Raw genomic sequence first — 6420 nt, forward strand, 5'->3', positions numbered from 1 at the left:
AGCTATGTGAATGCCTCTGGAATCATCGTCCCTTGCCTGCAGAGGGGACCATCACATAGTTCCTTAGTGGTGCTGGTGCTCCTATCACCAGTCTATTCCCGATGGCCTTGGGGCACGGTGTATTCTCCAGGCCCTTCCGAGGAACATAAGCTTCTGGTGGGTTTTTTGGCCTTACGGCATATATCCATTCCACATGTCTGCTTTCCTCAGCCTCAGCTCCTTCATCTACCTACTTACTGGGCACCTTGAACATTCCCACTTTATTAAGAATTGGCTAGGCTTCTAGGAGCTACGCCAGCTTTAAGTTTACCTATCCCCTGGGGTTCGTGCTACTGTATTAAATCCTGGGTCTGGGGAAAGTGCTCCCAAGTCAATGATTTCTTTTTATGTATTGCACTTTCTGGCCCCTTTGGTCAAGCACTTCCAAAATCCATTTCCGGGAGGAATTTGCTGACTCCTGCTCATTTATGCCAGTTCATTCACATAATTCTTCAGGTATATAGTCTCTTTCCTTCTTTATAAGACCCAGTACATCCCCAGGTGGGTTACATTGGGATTTAACCCTAGTTATTGGCCTGGCAGCTAAGGTAGGGGTAGCCTTCGAGGGCATTGTCTGTTGCCTTGTATGGGTGAGACTCCCGCTGTGCTGGCAGATGCTGCAGAAATACTGGTTCTTACTAAGGAAGGGTGGGCTACCTCTGCAGCCTTACAGGATCTGGAAGGTTGCAGATCCAACTTCCTCAGAACATTCAGTATCTACCTTTTTTCAGAGTTCCAGGTTTTCTCCATCAGGGAACGGATACTTACAAAATTGATTTGCCTTAGCTGAGCATTAAAATATCTGACTACTTCAGAGTAGTGAGATTTCTTAGGCCTTCAAGTTTAAGCATTCCAGTAAGAAAGGAACACCATTTATGATAGCATCTACTCTGTTGTATTGGTCAATGCAGTCAGCCTACTCGGTCTTAGGAGGAGAGAACAAAAATATCTTTTTTTAAAAAAACTTCTATTTTAGACTGGGAGGTACATGTAAAGGTTTGTTACATAGGTAAAAACACATGTCATGGGGGTTTGTTGTACATATTATTTCATCACCCAAGTATTAAGCCCAGTACACAATAGTTACCATTTCTGCTTCTCTCCCTCCTCCCACCCTCCACCCTCAAGTAGACCCCAGTGCCTGCTATTTCCTTCTTTGTGTTCCTAAGTTCTTAAAATTTAGCTCCGACTTATAAGTGAGAACATGCATTACTTGGTTTTATGTTCCTGTGTTAGTTTGTTAAAGATGATGGCAACCAGTTCTATCCATATTCCTGCAGAAGACATGATCTCATTCTTTTTTATGACTGCGTAGTATTTCGTGGTGTTTATGTACCACATTTTCTTATCTGTTTGTCACTGATGGGGGCATTTGTGTTGATTCTATGTCTTTCCTACTGTGAATAGTGCTGCAAGGAACATTTGTGTGCATCTGTTTTTATGGTAGACATGTTCTCTTTGCTCGACAAACTCACCAGTATCTGTTACTTTTTGACTTTTTGACTTCTTATTAACAGCCATTCTGACTGGTATGAAATGGTATCTCATTGTGATTTTGATCTGCATTTCTGCTTCAGCCCCCAGTCACCTTAGACACTCTGAAGCCTGAAGGCTGGAATGGCTAAGTTGTCCAAAGAGTAAAGATGGTGGCCTGCTCCTCCCTCTGGGAGCTCCATCCCAGGGCAGTTACAAATCTCTGTCAGCCAGAAAACACTGATGGGGGTGGCTGGAGATTGGGAGGTCCCACACAGCGATAAGGAATGGGATTGGGGACTCACTTAAAGAAGAGTCTGGGTCAGGCGTGGTGGCTCACACCTGTAATTCCAGCACCCTGGGAGGCCAAAGCGGATGGATCACCTGAGATCAGGAGTTCGACACCAGCCTGACCAACATGGTGAAACCCCATCTCCACTAAAAATACACACACACACAAATTAGCTGGGTGTGGTGGCAGGTGCCTGTAATCCCAGCTACTCAGGAGGCTGAGGCAGGAGAATTGCTTGAACCCAGGAGGCAGAGGTTACAGTGAGCCGACATTGTGCCATTGCACACTACTCTGGATAACAAGAGTAAAACTCTGTCTTAAAAAAAAAAAGAAAGGCAGCAACAGCCTGGCCATGTTTTGGTAGAGCAGCCGTGCTGTGCTAGGGGATCCCTTCCACCCCTAGTCTTCTCAGACACCCAGTGCCCAAAAGCCGAAACAGTTAAGTCTCCCAAACAACAAAGATGGCAGCCCACCCTTCCCTTTGGGATCACTGTCCCAAGGAGAATTTAACTCTCTATTGGCTGGAGAACACCAATGGGGGTGTCTAGAGGCCCTGTTCGGGATGTCCCACCATGTGAAGAGGAACAGGACTGGACACCCTCTTAAAGCAGCCATCTGGTCACATTTTGGTAGAGCAGCTGTGCTTTGCTGGGGAATCCCTTCCACCCCCAATCGGCTCAGACTCTTCAAAACCTGAAGGCTGGAGTGGCTAAGGCACCCAAACACCAATCATGGAAGCCTGCCTCTCCCTGAAGCAGCTCCTTCTCAGGGAGGTGCAATGCTGCTGCTTGTCGTTGGCTGAAATACCAAGACAGTGGGTCTTATTTTGTGAGGCGCCATGCAAGCACAGCCTGTAGGTTGTTACTGCTCAGCCCTCTGGATTCAGCCTTTCCCCTGTATGTACAGGGGTCTGTCCTCCCACTTTGCCAGAGCTGCAGCTACCTTTGCCGGAAAGCCCAAGAATTTAGGGCTCCAGGGACTCCACACATGCCTGAGTGCTATACCAAGCCTCCATATAGCTCTGTGTATCAGAATGAAAGCCCTGATGGAGAGTTCTCACAAAGAGATCTAATCCAAGGGTTGCAAAATCCATGGGAGAAGTATGGTTCCAGGGTTGTACATTTACTGACCATCTCCCTGGTCAGGGGCGGTTCCCCTGGTTCTGTGTTGCTCCCAGGTGGGTCATTGTCCTGTCTTGCTTTTCTTTCTTTTCCGTGGGTCAAGTTGTTTCTTGATTAGTCCCAATGCAAGTACCTGAAAGTTTCCGTTGAAGGTGATGTATTTTCTTGCCCCTTCCATTTCTCTCTGTGAGAGGCACACACATTAGCTGCTTCTAGTTGACCATCTTGTTCACTCCCTACTCACCTTTTCGTGGAAGGAGTACCACATAATTTCGTGGCAATTTTTTTTTAAGCTAGCACAGCCAGCCAACGGGCTTCCTGTAAGGAAGGTTTAGAAAACCTGCAGCTTCATTTGCTGCTTCTCAGCTCTGCTGCCATTGCTAGCTTCCTGGATTGGCACTCATCATACCCATCTTCAACTTGTATTGAAGACACAGTCAGTGCAGTTACATTGTATTGTATTGTATTGCCTATTTACTTCTCTTTCAGTCTTCCTTCTTTCCCTGCACCTGGCACACAGGTGCTTAATAGGCACTTAATTGACTGTTCTTTTAAATCTACTTTGGACACAAAACTAATATACATAATAGTGTATAAGGTAGATTAATAAAATTGAAAGTTCATGTGGCCCAAATCATATTGTAAGAGCTGTTTTCTTTGATTTCTCATCTGTTATAAATTAAATCCAGGTTAATGAAATCCAGGAATTATCCAGATAACAAATTATAGGGAAATGTTTCAGGATTCTTTCTTTTTCTGAGGTGCTTGATAAACATTTCAACAACAATCTGTCACATAATCCCAAAATAACAAAACCTAAACTTGCCTCTAGAAATGGCCTGTCTGAACTGGGAATTAGGGAACTGAGTTCTTACCCAAAAGCAATTAAATGGCCCCGAATAGGTAAGTTATGACTTTGTAAGGGTGTTCTCAGTGCAGTCAAGAGCCATTCATTGACCACGGTAAGGGAACTGTAGGAGAGCTGGGAAGAATGACAGCACTTTGTCCTGAAGGATGTTCAGAAAAGTTCTTTAGCCTTTTACTAGTCGTATTTCTTCTAAAAGTCTTAACAAAATGGAAATAAACAGTAAAGTATTAAATAGATTAAAGTATTTAATTTGTATCTGCACAATGGTTAAAATGCCAAGTAACGAAAGAACCAAAAGGAAATGAATGAGATTAAAGGGAAATACGTCTGATGCCTACGCGTCAAATTACTCCTGAGTTTGTTTCATCTCTGTGATTTATATATGAAGAGCTGGCTAATTTCTGATATTGTTTGGAGAACTCAGAGGCATCAGAATGAAAACAGTTTTTCCAAACTAAAATGAGTTGGGAAGATAAGAAAATCCACCATTTAAAACAAATTGGTTCAGGGACTAGCTAAAACTCAGGACAAAGCTATATCACAATGAAATCTTTATTGGAGACTTAGCTTCGACCTATCAGTAAATATGAAATTCTCATTTTAGTCCTGTGGAGTGATAGATATCATTTATTTATCAAGTGACAATTTGCACAATTCAATAATTTATAAAATTTACACAATTTTAAAGACAAAGATGTATTCAAATTAGGAAAACAGCTTTTCTTCCAATCCATGCTTTTTATAACTGATTTAATAAAGCAATAGGCTGGCCTTCAATTGGGCAGAATGTAATTATTGGAATTAGTCCTGTAATTCTTGGAGATTGGTAGGATTATACCTTTATCTTTCTGTGTTCCCTTGTTTCTGTAGTCAGACTAGAACAGAGCCAAGTGGCTTGCTGTCTCTATAATCATCCTATCTCGCTTCCGGCTGTCCTGATCGAAGAGAGAATATATATGCAGAGATGGGAGATAATAGCTGTTTTACGTTGGTTTAGCATAAATTCTACTGAGCTGAAAGCTTAAAATAATATTGTAAAGCATTATGAATCCAGAAAGCTTCTGATTGGGTAGCTATATCCCAACTAGAGGTCAATTCTAAGAATTACAGAGAGAGGGGAAGCAGGGTAGCTATGTCTGACATCAATTAAGGCTGCAAAAATAAAGACTTTTTTAGTTTGAGAAACGTATTGAATTTACCTGAGTATTAAGAAAACATAATCATTCAATGTATATTCACAAATACATGTATTTTGTGATACCTATTTATCCTTGGTAGTTTCTAGCTACTAAGCCAATGTAATTAATTGAGAATTAATCCTTTTAGTGACAAAAGTTAACATTTGATGGGACTCTTCTCAAACATGTGGTGTAAGTGATCCTGGTCCACTGAAAACCAGTTCACCAAACAGCAGTTGTGCTGCTACCTAGATGCCCATCCTCCACCAACAAGGGCCGTCTGACTTAGGTGTTTGGATGGAGGCTGTGCGTCTATATGTTTTAAATTTCCACCATGGACTCTGAAATGCAACTAGGAGTTACGCTCCAAGGAAAGTCACTGATCCTAGCTCGCACCTGTTGCCATGGATAAGAATTCAGAGCCACCTTCTCTCTATTTCACAAACTACTGCTTGTCAGATCAACTCCACTTCCTGGTGACATTTTGCAATGTGAATTTTCCTCCCTTAGTTGTCAATTCATTCCATTCCTCCTGGGCTTTGACTTCCCATACATACCATTCTACCTTACAGTAAAGATTTTTCTTCCTTAGAAAGAGAAAATAAAACCAAAATTAAGCAGTTTTACCTTATTTCACTTGATGACTTTTTAAAATTCATATTTTTCAAGCAGTGAAGTCTATTCTGTTTCTCCTCGTGTCTTCTGCAAACCTGCTTTCAACTTCCTGATGCAAATCTTCATTGTTTTTTGTTATATCCTTTTTTGAAACTATAATCTGAGTTGTTGAACTTGTTTACATGTTTCTCTTTTTTCTTTCCTGTGTTACCCGCCAAGTGATTCAAGTTTAGTTTGAGCCAGAGTTTAGTTGGAGCCTCCCGTCGGGACTGAACTGTCTGTCACGATAATAGGCTATCTGACATTTCAATGTTCTGAATGTTTTGAAGTAAACCTTTCTTATTTCTGGCACATTTTTCACAATGTGCTTGACATTCTTTTCTTTGGTTATAATAGATTGTGAGGCATTTTCACTTTCTCTCAAAGTTTCTATTATTTCTACTTCAAAATGCATTAATTTATGTTGGTCAGAGTAAAATGAATTCAAGGGGAACAAATACTTTCTCCCAAAAAAAGCAGCTTCTTAAAAATCTAGCTTCATTCTTTTCTAAAGGATTTGCCAGGCAAATCAAGAATTTGAATTTATTCTCTTTTTTTAATATATATTCTCTCTATACAAACCTTTCTATATCAATAGTCAATTCAGACAAGGTTTTATGCAAATAGAATTTTAATTAGTTTCTATAATAGAAAAAAAATTGGAATCAACTAATGTATCCAGTGGTCCATAGTTAATATTTAACTGTATATATGAGTGCTAATTTAGGCAACATTGAAAAAGATGTTTTAATGGAAAAATATTTACATAATACAAAAGTAAATCTGAAAATTGTG

This window comes from Callithrix jacchus, chromosome 15 (genome assembly GCF_049354715.1).
Source record: "Callithrix jacchus isolate 240 chromosome 15, calJac240_pri, whole genome shotgun sequence".
In the NCBI taxonomy this organism is placed as follows: Eukaryota; Metazoa; Chordata; class Mammalia; order Primates; family Cebidae; genus Callithrix; species Callithrix jacchus.